Source organism: Coturnix japonica, chromosome Z (assembly GCF_054131305.1).
Source record: "Coturnix japonica strain WE chromosome Z, WE-NBRP24, whole genome shotgun sequence".
NCBI lineage: Eukaryota > Metazoa > Chordata > Aves > Galliformes > Phasianidae > Coturnix > Coturnix japonica.
Window position 1 is genome coordinate 56,230,943 of NC_140702.1, and position 13,297 is coordinate 56,244,239.

The 13,297-nt window shown below is 30.5% G+C and overlaps 2 long non-coding RNA genes across 3 annotated transcripts in view; one reads left to right on the plus strand and one right to left on the minus strand.

The window, feature by feature from the left end:
• The window catches only part of LOC146754087 (uncharacterized), a 137,636-nt gene extending 128,024 nt beyond the window's left edge, over positions 1 to 9,612 (minus strand). The window contains exon 1 of the long non-coding RNA XR_014939241.1: positions 5 to 9,612. This is a non-coding gene — a long non-coding RNA (uncharacterized LOC146754087). The remainder of the gene's footprint in view (positions 1 to 4) is intronic.
• LOC146754095 (uncharacterized) overlaps positions 1 to 13,297 on the plus strand; it is a 69,554-nt gene that overhangs the window by 26,921 nt on the left and 29,336 nt on the right. The window lies entirely within an intron of this gene.

A 13,297-nucleotide genomic window follows, 5' to 3' on the forward strand; every position in this document is an offset into this window, starting at 1 on the left:
TGACATTCCTTTATACTTTGCTTTCCTTTCCATTATATCTACCTTTCCTTTCTTTTCTATTCCCTTCCTTTCCCTTCCTTTATACTTACCTTTGCTTCCTTTCTTTTATACTTTCCCTTCCTTTATACTTTCCATTCCCTTATACTTTCCTTTCCATTCCTATTTTTAAACTTACCCATTCCTTTCATTTATACTTTCTTATCCTTTCCAATATACTTACCTTTGCTTTCCTTTCTTTTATACTTTCCCTTTCCTTTTCTGTATACTTTCTTTTCCTTTACACTTTCATTTCAATTCCTATTTTTAAACTTAGACTTTCCTTTCATTTATACTTTCCTTTCCTTTCATACTTACCTTTGCTTTCCTATCTTTTATAAATTCCCTTCTTTAATAATTCCCTTCCCTTTGCATTATACCTACCTTCCCTTTTTGTTCTGTAACATTGTCCTTCAGACCTTCCTTTCCATTCCTTTTTTTTTTTTAAATTAACCTTTCCTTTCCTTTTTTATATACTTCCCTATCCTTACAATTCTACATACATTGACTTTCCTTTATACATTGCTTTCCTTTCCATTATATCTACCTTTCCTTTCTTTTCTATTCCCTTCCTTTCCCTTCCTTTATACTTACCTTTGCTTCCTTTCTTTTATACTTTCCCTTCCTTTATACTTTCCATTCCCTTATACTTTCCTTTCCATTCCTATTTTTAAACTTACCCATTCCTTTCATTTATACTTTCTTATCCTTTCCAATATACTTACCTTTGCTTTCCTTTCTTTTATACTTTCCCTTCCTTTATACTTTCCTTTTCTTTATACTTTCCTTTCCTTTATACTTTCCTTTTCTGTATACTTTCCTTTCCTTTACACTTTCATTTCAATTCCTGTTTTTAAACTTAGCCTTTCCTTTCATTTATACTTTTCTTTCCTTTCCTTTCATACTTACCTTTGCTTTCCTTTCTTTTATAAATTCCCTTCTTTTATAATTCCCTTCCCTTTGCATTATACCTACATTCCCTTTCAGTTCTGTAACATTTTCCTTTAGACCTTCCTTTCCATTCCATTTTTATTTTAAATTAACCTTTCCTTTCCATTTTTATATACTTCACTATCCTTACAATTCTACATACATTGATTTTCATTTATACATTGCTTTCCTTTCCATTATATCTACCTTTCCTTTCTTTTCTATTCCCTTCCTTTCCCTTCCTTTATACTTACCTTTGCTTCCTTTCTTTTATACTTTCCCTTCCTTTATACTTTCCATTCCCTTATACTTTCCTTTCCATTCCTATTTTTAAACTTACCCATTCCTTTCATTTATACTTTCTTATCCTTTCCAATATACTTACCTTTGCTTTCCTTTCTTTTATACTTCCCTTCCTTTATACTTTCCTTTTCTTTATACTTTCCTTTCCTTTATACTTTCCTTTTCTGTATACTTTCCTTTCCTTTACACTTTCATTTCAATTCCTATTTTTAAACTTAGGCTCTCCTTTCATTTATGCTTCCCTTTCCTTTCATACTTACCTTTGCTTTCCTTTCTTTTATAAATTCCCTTCTTTTATAATTCCCTTCCCTTTGCATTATACCTACATTCCCTTTCTGTTCTGTAACATTTTCCTTTAGACCTTCCTATCCATTCCTTTTTTTTTTTTAAATTAACCTTTCCTTTCCTTTCTTATATACTTCCCTATCCTTACAATTCTACATACATTGACTTTCCTTAATACTTTGCTTTCCTTTCCATTATATCTACCTTTCTTTTCTATTCCCTTCCTTTATACTTACCTTTGCTTCCTTTATTTTATACTTTCCCTTCCTTTATACTTTCCATTCCCTTATGCTTTCCTTTCCATTCCTATTTTTAAAATTTCCCATTCCTTTCATTTATACTTTCTTATCCTTTCCAATATACTTAACTTTGCTTTCCTTTCTTTTATACTTTCCCTTCCTTTATACTTTCCTTTTCTTTATACTTTCCCTTCCTTTATACTTTCCTTTTCTTTATACTTTCCTTTCCTTTATACTTTCCTTTTCTGTATACTTTCCTTTCCTTTACACTTTCATTTCAATTCCTATTTTTAAACTTAGCCTCTCCTTTCATTTATACTTCCCTTTCCTTTCCTTTCATACTTACCTTTGCTTTCCTTTCTTTTATAAATTCCCTTCTTTTATAATTCCCTTCCCTTTGCATTATACCTACATTCCCTTTCTGTTCTGTAACATTTTCCCTTAGACCTTCCTTTCCATTCCTTTTTTTTTTTTAAATTAACCTTTCCTTTCCTTTTTTATATACTTCCCTATCCTTACAATTCTACATACATTGACTTTCCTTCATACTTTGCTTTCCTTTCCATTATATCTACCTTTCCTTTCTTTTCTATTCCCTTCCTTTCCCTTCCTTTATACTTACCTTTGCTTCCTTTCTTTTATACTTTCCCTTCCTTTATACTTTCCATTCCCTTATACTTTCCTTTCCATTCCTATTTTTAAAATTACCCATTCCTTTCATTTATACTTTCTTATCCTTTCCAATATACTTACCTTTGCTTTCCTTTCTTTTATACTTTCCCTTCCTTTATACTTTCCTTTTCTTTATACTTTCCCTTCCTTTATAATTTTCTTTTTCTTTATACTTTCCTTTCCTTTATACTTTCCTTTTCTGTATACTTTCCTTTCCTTTACACTTTCATTTCAATTCCTATTTTTAAACTTAGCCTCTCCTTTCATTTATACTTCCCTTTCCTTTCATACTTACCTTTGCTTTCCTTTCTTTTATAAATTCCCTTCTTTTATAATTCCCTTCCCTTTGCATTATACCTACATTCCCTTTCTGTTCTGTAACATTTTCCTTTAGACCTTCCTATCCATTCCTTTTTTTTTTTTAAATTAACCTTTCCTTTCTTATATACTTCCCTATCCTTACAATTCTACATACATTGACTTTCCTTCATACTTTGCTTTCCTTTCCATTATATCTACCTTTCTTTTCTATTCCCTTCCTTTCCCTTCCTTTATACTTACCTTTGCTTCCTTTATTTTATACTTTCCCTTCCTTTATACTTTCCATTCCCTTATACTTTCCTTTCCATTACTATTTTTAAAATTTCCCATTCCTTTCATTTATACTTTCTTATCCTTTCCAATATACTTAACTTTGCTTTCCTTTCTTTTATACTTTCCCTTCCTTTATACTTTCCTTTTCTTTATACTTTCCCTTCCTTTATACTTTCCTTTTCTTTATACTTTCCTTTCCTTTATACTTTCCTTTTCTGTATACTTTCCTTTCCTTTACACTTTCATTTCAATTCCTATTTTTAAACTTAGCCTCTCCTTTCATTTATACTTCCCTTTCCTTTCCTTTCATACTTACCTTTGCTTTCCTTTCTTTTATAAATTCCCTTCTTTTATAATTCCCTTCCCTTTGCATTATACCTACATTCCCTTTCTGTTCTGTAACATTTTCCCTTAGACCTTCCTTTCCATTCCTTTTTTTTTTTTAAATTAACCTTTCCTTTCCTTTTTTATATACTTCCCTATCCTTACAATTCTACATACATTGACTTTCCTTCATACTTTGCTTTCCTTTCCATTATATCTACCTTTCCTTTCTTTTCTATTCCCTTCCTTTCCCTTCCTTTATACTTACCTTTGCTTCCTTTCTTTTATACTTTCCCTTCCTTTATACTTTCCATTCCCTTATACTTTCCTTTCCATTCCTATTTTTAAACTTACCCGTTCCTTTCATTTATACTTTCTTATCCTTTCCAATATACTTACCTTTGCTTTCCTTTCTTTTATACTTTCCCTTCCTTTATACTTTCCTTTTCTTTATACTTTCCTTTACTTTATACTTTCTTTTTATGTATACTTTCCTTTCCTTTACACTTTCATTTCAATTCCTATTTTTAAACTTACCCTTTCCTTTCATTTATACTTTCCTTTCCTTTCCTTTCATACTTACCTTTGCTTTCCTTTCTTTTATAAATTCCCTTCTTTTATAATTCCCTTCCCTTTGCATTATACCTACATTCCCTTTCAGTTCTGTAACATTTTCCTTTAGACCTTCCTTTCCATTCCTTTTTTATTTTAAATTAACCTTTCCTTTCCATTTTTATATACTCCCCTGTCCTTACAATTCTACATACATTGACATTCCTTTATACTTTGCTTTCTTTTCCATTATATCTACCTTTCCTTTCTTTTCTATTCCCTTCCTTTCCCTTCCTTTATACTTACCTTTGCTTCCTTTCTTTTATACTTTCCCTTCCTTTATACTTTCCATTCCCTTATACTTTCCTTTCCATTCCTATTTTTAAACTTACCCATTCCTTTCATTTATACTTTCTTATCCTTTCCAATATACTTACCTTTGCTTTCCTTTCTTTTATACTTTCCCTTTCCTTTTCTGTATACTTTCTTTTCCTTTACACTTTCATTTCAATTCCTATTTTTAAACTTAGACTTTCCTTTCATTTATACTTTCCTTTCCTTTCATACTTACCTTTGCTTTCCTATCTTTTATAAATTCCCTTCTTTAATAATTCCCTTCCCTTTGCATTATACCTACCTTCCCTTTTTGTTCTGTAACATTGTCCTTCAGACCTTCCTTTCCATTCCTTTTTTTTTTTTAAATTAACCTTTCCTTTCCTTTTTTATATACTTCCCTATCCTTACAATTCTACATACATTGACTTTCCTTTATACATTGCTTTCCTTTCCATTATATCTACCTTTCCTTTCTTTTCTATTCCCTTCCTTTCCCTTCCTTTATACTTACCTTTGCTTCCTTTCTTTTATACTTTCCCTTCCTTTATACTTTCCATTCCCTTATACTTTCCTTTCCATTCCTATTTTTAAACTTACCCATTCCTTTCATTTATACTTTCTTATCCTTTCCAATATACTTACCTTTGCTTTCCTTTCTTTTATACTTTCCCTTCCTTTATACTTTCCTTTTCTTTATACTTTCCTTTCCTTTATACTTTCCTTTTCTGTATACTTTCCTTTCCTTTACACTTTCATTTCAATTCCTATTTTTAAACTTAGCCTTTCCTTTCATTTATACTTTTCTTTCCTTTCCTTTCATACTTACCTTTGCTTTCCTTTCTTTTATAAATTCCCTTCTTTTATAATTCCCTTCCCTTTGCATTATACCTACATTCCCTTTCAGTTCTGTAATATTTTCCTGTAGACCTTCCTTTCCATTCCATTTTTATTTTAAATTAACCTTTCCTTTCCATTTTTATATACTTCACTATCCTTACAATTCTACATACATTGATTTTCATTTATACATTGCTTTCCTTTCCATTATATCTACCTTTCCTTTCTTTTCTATTCCCTTCCTTTCCCTTCCTTTATACTTACCTTTGCTTCCTTTATTTTATACTTTCCCTTCCTTTATACTTTCCATTCCCTTATACTTTCCTTTCCATTCCTATTTTTAAACTTACCCATTCCTTTCATTTATACTTTCTTATCCTTTCCAATATACTTACCTTTGCTTTCCTTTCTTTTATAATTTCCCTTCCTTTATACTTCCTTTTCTTTATACTTTCCTTTCCTTTATACTTTTCTGTATACTTTCCTTTCCTTTACACTTTCATTTCAATTCCTATTTTTAAACTTAGCCTCTCCTTTCATTTATACTTCCCTTTCCTTTCATACTTACCTTTGCTTTCCTTTCTTTTATAAATTCCCTTCTTTTATAATTCCCTTCCCTTTGCATTATACCTACATTCCCTTTCTGTTCTGTAACATTTTCCTTTAGACCTTCCTATCCATCCCTTTTTTTTTTTTTAAATTAACCTTTCCTTTTCTTTCTTATATACTTCCCTATCCTTACAATTCTACATACATTGACTTTCCTTAATACTTTGCTTTCCTTTCCATTATATCTACCTTTCTTTTCTATTCCCTTCCTTTATACTTACCTTTGCTTCCTTTCTTTTATACTTTCCCTTCCTTTATACTTTCCATTCCCTTATGCTTTCCTTTCCATTCCTATTTTATAATTACCCATTCCTTTCATTTATACTTTCTTATCCTTTCCAATATACTTACCTTTGCTTTCCTTTCTTTTATACTTTCCCTTCCTTTATACTTTCCTTTTCTTTATACTTTCCTTTCCTTTATACTTTCCTTTTCTGTATACTTTCCTTTCCTTTACACTTTCATTTCAATTCCTATTTTTAAACTTAGCCTCTCCTTTCATTTATACTTTCCTTTCCTTTCATACTTACCTTTGCTTTCCTTTCTTTTATAAATTCCCTTCTTTTATAATTCCCTTCCCTTTGCATTATACCTACATTCCCTTTCTGTTCTGTAACATTTTCCTTTAGACCTTCCTATCCATTCCTTTTTTTTTTTTAAATTAACCTTTCCTTTCCTTTCTTATATACTTCCCTATCCTTACAATTCTACATACATTGACTTTCCTTCATACTTTGCTTTCCTTTCCATTATATCTACCTTTCTTTTCTATTCCCTTCCTTTCCCTTCCTTTATACTTACCTTTGCTTCCTTTATTTTATACTTTCCCTTCCTTTATACTTTCCATTCCCTTATACTTTCCTTTCCATTCCTATTTTTAAAATTTCCCATTCCTTTCATTTATACTTTCTTATCCTTTCCAATATACTTAACTTTGCTTTCCTTTCTTTTATACTTTCCCTTCCTTTATACTTTCCTTTTCTTTATACTTTCCCTTCCTTTATACTTTCCTTTTCTTTATACTTTCCTTTCCTTTATACTTTCCTTTTCTGTATACTTTCCTTTCCTTTACACTTTCATTTCAATTCCTATTTTTAAACATAGCCTCTCCTTTCATTTATACTTCCCTTTCCTTTCCTTTCATACTTACCTTTGCTTTCCTTTCTTTTATAAATTCCCTTCTTTTATAATTCCCTTCCCTTTGCATTATACCTACATTCCCTTTCTGTTCTGTAACATTTTCCTTTAGACCTTCCTTTCCATTCCTTTTTTATTTTAAATTAACCTTTCCTTTCCATTTTTATATACTTCCCTATCCTTACAATTCTACATACATTGACATTCCTTTATACTTTGCTTTCCTTTCCATTATATCTACCTTTCCTTTCTTTTCTATTCCCTTCCTTTCCCTTCCTTTATACTTACCTTTGCTTCCTTTCTTTTCTACTTTCCCTTCCTTTATACTTTCCATTCCCTTATACTTTCCTTTCCATTCCTATTTTTAAACTTACCCATTCCTTTCATTTATACTTTCTTATCCTTTCCAATATACTTACCTTTGCTTTCCTTTCTTTTATACTTTCCCTTCCTTTATTCTTTCCTTTTCTTTATACTTTCCTTTCCTTTATACTTTCCTTTTCTTTATACCTTCCTTTCCTTTACACTTTCATTTCAATTCCTATTTTTAAACTTAGCCTCTCCTTTCATTTATACTTCCCTTTCCTTTCATACTTACCTTTGCTTTCCTTTCTTTTATAAATTCCCTTCTTTTATAATTCCCTTCCCTTTGCATTATACCTACATTCCCTTTCTGTTCCGTAACATTTTCCTTTAGACCTTCCTTTCCATTCCTTTTTTTTTTTTTTAAATTAACCTTTCCTTTCCTTTTTTATATACTTCCCTATCCTTACAATTCTACATACATTGACTTTCCTTTATACATTGCTTTCCTTGCCATTATATCTACCTTTCCTCTCTTTTTTATTCCCTTCCTTTCCCTTCCTTTATACTTACCTTTGCTTCCTTTCTTTTATACTTTCCCTTCCTTTATACTTTCCTTTTCTTTATACTTTCCTTTTCTTTATACTTTCCTTTTCTGTATATTTTCCTTTCCTTTACACTTTCATTTCAATTCCTATTTTTAAACTTAGCCTCTCCTTTCATTTATACTTTCCTTTCCCTTCCTTTATACTTACCTTTGCTTCCTTTCTTTTATACTTTCCCTTCCTTTATACTTTCCATTCCCTTATACTTTCCTTTCCATTCCTATTTTTAAACTTACCCATTCCTTTCATTTATACTTTCTTATCCTTTCCAATATACTTACCTTTGCTTTCCTTTCTTTTCTACTTTCCCTTTCCTTTTCTGTATACTTTCTTTTCCTTTACACTTTGATTTCAATTCCTATTATTAAACTTAGACTTTCCTTTCATTTATACTTTCCTTTCCTTTCATACTTACCTTTGCTTTCCTATCTTTTATAAATTCCCTTCTTTAATAATTCCCTTCCCTTTGCATTATACCTACCTTCTTTTTTTGTTCTGTAACATTTTCCTTTAGACCTTCCTTTCCATTCCTTTTTTATTTTAAATTAACCTTTCCTTTCCATTTTTATATACTTCACTATCCTTACAATTCTACATACATTGATTTTCATTTATACATTGCTTTCCTTTCCATTATATCTACCTTTCCTTTCTTTTCTATTCCCTTCCTTTCCCTTCCTTTATACTTACATTTGCTTCCTTTATTTTATACTTTCCCTTCCTTTATACTTTCCATTCCCTTATACTTTCCATTCTTATTTTTAAACTTACCCATTCCTTTCATTTATACTTTCTTATCCTTTCCAATATACTTACCTTTGCTTTCCTTTCTTTTATACTTTCCCTTCCTTTATACTTTCCTTTTCTTTATACTTTCCTTTCCTTTATACTTTTCTGTATACTTTCCTTTCCTTTACACTTTCATTTCAATTCCTATTTTTAAACTTAGCCTCTCCTTTCATTTATACTTCCCTTTCCTTTCATACTTACCTTTGCTTTCCTTTCTTTTATAAATTCCCTTCTTTTATAATTCCCTTCCCTTTGCATTATACCTACATTCCCTTTCTGTTCTGTAACATTTTCCCTTAGACCTCCCTTTCCATTCCTTTTTTTTTTAAATTAACCTTTCCGTTCCTTTTTTATATACTTCACTATACTTACAATTCTACATACATTGATTTTCCTTTATACATTGCTTTCCTTTCCATTATATCTACCTTTCCTTTCTTTTCTATTCCCTTCCTTTCCCTTCCTTTATACTTACCTTTGCTTCCTTTCTTATATACTTTCCCTTCCTTTATAATTTCCATTCCCTTATACTTTCCTTTCCATTCCTATTTTTAAACTTACCCATTCCTTTCATTTATACTTTCTTATCCTTTCCAATATACTTACCTTTGCTTTCCTTTCTTTTCTACTTTCCCTTTCCTTTTCTGTATACTTTCTTTTCCTTTACACTTTGATTTCAATTCCTATTTTTAAACTTAGCCTCTCCTTTCATTTATACTTTCCTTTCCTTTCATACTTACCTTTGCTTTCCTTTCTTTTATAAATTCCCTTCTTTTATAATTCCCTTCCCTTTGCATTATACCTACATTCCCTTTCTGTTCTGTAACATTTTCCTTTAGACCTTCCTTTGCATTCCTTTTTTTTTGAAAATTAACCTTTCCTTTCCTTTTCTATATACTTCCCTATCCTTACAATTCTACATACATTGACTTTCCTTTATACTTTGCTTTCCTTTCCATTATATCTACCTTTCCTTTCTTTTCTATTCCCTTCCTTTCCCTTCCTTTATACTTACCTTTGCTTCCTTTCTTTTATACTTTCCCTTCCTTTATACTTTCCATTCCCTTATACTTTCCTTTCCATTCCTATTTTTAAACTTACCCATTCCTTTCATTTATACTTTCTTATCCTTTCCAATATACTTACCTTTGCTTTCCTTTCTTTTATACTTTCCCTTCCTTTATACTTTCCTTTTCTTTATACTTTCCCTTCCTTTATACTTTCCTTTTCTTTATACTTTCCTTTCCTTTATACTTTCCTTTTCTGTATACTTTCGTTTCCTTTACACTTTCATTTCAATTCCTATTTTTAAACTTAGCCTCTCCTTTCATTTATACTTTCCTCTCCTTTCATACTTACCTTTGCTTTCCTTTCCTTTATAAATTCCCTTCTTTTATAATTCCCTTCCCTTTGCATTATACCTACATTCCCTTTCTGTTCTGTAACATTTTCCCTTAGACCTTCCTTTCCATTCCTTTTTTTTTTTTTAAATTAACCTTTCCTTTCCTTTTTTATATACTTCCCTATCCTTACAATTCTACATACATTGACTTTCCTTTATACTTTGCTTTCCTTTCCATTATATCTACCTTTCCTTTCTTTTCTATTCCCTTCCTTTCCCTTCCTTTATACTTACCTTTGCTTCCTTTCTTTTATACTTTCCCTTCCTTTATACTTTCCATTCCCTTATACTTTCCTTTCCATTCCTATTTTTAAACTTACCCATTCCTTTCATTTATACTTTCTTATCCTTTCCAATATACTTACCTTTGCTTTCCTTTCTTTTATACTTTCCCTTCCTTTATACTTTCCTTTTCTTTATACTTTCCCTTCCTTTATACTTTCCTTTTCTTTATACTTTCCTTTCCTTTATACTTTCCTTTTCTGTATACTTTCCTTTCCTTTACACTTTCATTTCAATTCCTATTTTTAAACTTAGCCTCTCCTTTCATTTATACTTTCCTTTCATACTTACCTTTGCTTTCCTTTCCTTTATAAATTCCCTTCTTTTATAATTCCCTTCCCTTTGCATTATACCTACATTCCCTTTCTGTTCTGTAACATTTTCCCTTAGACCTCCCTTTCCATTCCTTTTTTTTTTTAAATTAACCTTTCCTTTCCTTTTTTATATACTTGCCTATCCTTACAATTCTACATACATTGATTTTCCCTTATACATTGCTTTCCTTTCCATTATATCTACCTTTCCTTTCTTTTCTATTCCCTTCCTTTCCCTTCCTTTATACTTACCTTTGCTTCCTTTCTTTTATACTTTCCCTTCCTTTATACTTTCCATTCCCTTATACTTTCCTTTCCATTCCTATTTTTAAACTTACCCATTCCTTTCATTTATACTTTCTTATCCTTTCCAATATACTTACCTTTGCTTTCCTTTCTTTTATACTTTCCCTTCCTTTATACTTTCCTTTTCTTTATACTTTCCTTTCCTTTATACTTTCCTTTTCTGTATACTTTCCTTTCCTTTACACTTTCATTTCAATTCCTATTTTTAAACTTAGCCTCTCCTTTCATTTATACTTTCCTTTCCTTTCCTTTCATACTTACCTTTGCTTTCATTTCTTTTATAAATTCCCTTCTTTTATAATTCCCTTCCCTTTGCATTATACCTACATTCCCTTTCAGTTCTGTAACATTTTCCTTTAGACCTTCCTTTCCATTCCTTTTTTTTTTTTAAATTAACCTTTCCTTTCCTTTTTTATATACTTCACTATACTTACAATTCTACATACATTGACTTTCCTTTCTACTTTGCTTTCCTTTCCATTATATCTACCTTTCCTTTCTTTTCTATTCCCTTCCTTTCCCTTCCTTTATACTTACCTTTGCTTCCTTTCTTTTATACTTTCCCTTCCTTTATACTTTCCATTCCCTTATACTTTCCTTTCCATTCCTATTTTTAAACTTACCCATTCCTTTCATTTATACTTTCTTATCCTTTCCAATATACTTACCTTTGCTTTCCTTTCTTTTCTACTTTCCCTTTCCTTTTCTGTATACTTTCTTTTCCTTTACACTTTGATTTCAATTCCTATTTTTAAACTTAGCCTCTCCTTTCATTTATACTTTCCTTTCCTTTCATTCTTACCTTTGCTTTCCTTTCTTTTATAAATTCCCTTCTTTTATAATTCCCTTCCCTTTGCATTATACCTACATTCCCTTTCTGTTCTGTAACATTTTCCTTTAGACCTTCCTTTGCATTCCTTTTTTTTTGAAAATTAACCTTTCCTTTCCTTTTCTATATACTTCCCTATCCTTACAATTCTACATACATTGACTTTCCTTTATACATTGCTTTCCTTTCCATTATATCTACCTTTCCTTTCTTTTCTATTCCCTTCCTTTCCCTACCTTTATACTTACCTTTGCTTCCTTTCCTTTATACTTTCCCTTCCTTTATAGTTTCCTTTTCTTTATACTTTCCTTTTCTTTCTATTTTCCTTTTCTGTATACTTTCCTTTCCTTTACACTTTCATTTCAATTCCTATTTTTAAACTTAGCCTCTCCTTTCATTTATACTTTCCTTTCCTTTCATACTTACCTTTGCTTTCCTTTCCTTTATAAATTCCCTTCTTTTATAATTCCCTTCCCTTTGCATTATACCTACATTCCCTTTCTGTTCTGTAACATTTTCCCTTAGACCTTCCTTTCCATTCCTTTTTTTTTTTTTAAATTAACCTTTCCTTTCCTTTTTTATATACTTCCCTATCCTTACAATTCTACATACATTGACTTTCCTTTATACTTTGCTTTCCTTTCCATTATATCTACCTTTCCTTTCTTTTCTATTCCCTTCCTTTCCCTTCCTTTATACTTACCTTTGCTTCCTTTCTTTTATACTTTCCCTTCCTTTATACTTTCCATTCCCTTATACTTTCCTTTCCATTCCTATTTTTAAACTTACCCATTCCTTTCATTTATACTTTCTTATCCTTTCCAATATACTTACCTTTGCTTTCCTTTCTTTTATACTTTCCCTTCCTTTATACTTTCTTTTTCTTTATACTTTCCCTTCCTTTATACTTTCCTTTTCTTTATACTTTCCTTTCCTTTATACTTTCCTTTTCTGTATACTTTCCTTTCCTTTACACTTTCATTTCAATTCCTATTTTTAAACTTAGCCTCTCCTTTCATTTATACTTTCCTTTCCTTTCCTTTCATACTTACCTTTGCTTTCCTTTCTTTTATAAATTCCCTTCTTTTATAATTCCCTTCCCTTTGCATTATACCTACATTCCCTTTCTGTTCTGTAACATTTTCCCTTAGACCTTCCTTTCCATTCCTTTTTTTTTTTAAATTAACCTTTCCTTTCCTTTTTTATATACTTCCCTATCCTTACAATTCTACATACATTGACTTTCCTTTATACATTGCTTTCCTTGCCATTATATCTACCTTTCCTTTCTTTTCTATTCCCTTCCTTTCCCTTCCTTTATACTTACCTTTGCTTCCTTTCTTTTATACTTTCCCTTCCTTTATACTTTCCTTTTCTTTATACTTTCCTTTTCTTTATACTTTCCTTTTCTTTATACTTTCCTTTTCTGTATACTTTCCTTTCCTTTACACTTTCATTTCAATTCCTATTTTTAAACTTAGCCTCTCCTTTCATTTATACTTTCCTCTCCTTTCATACTTACCTTTGCTTTCCTTTCCTTTATAAATTCCCTTCTTTTATAATTCCCTTCCCTTTGCATTATACCTACATTCCCTTTCTGTTCTGTAACATTT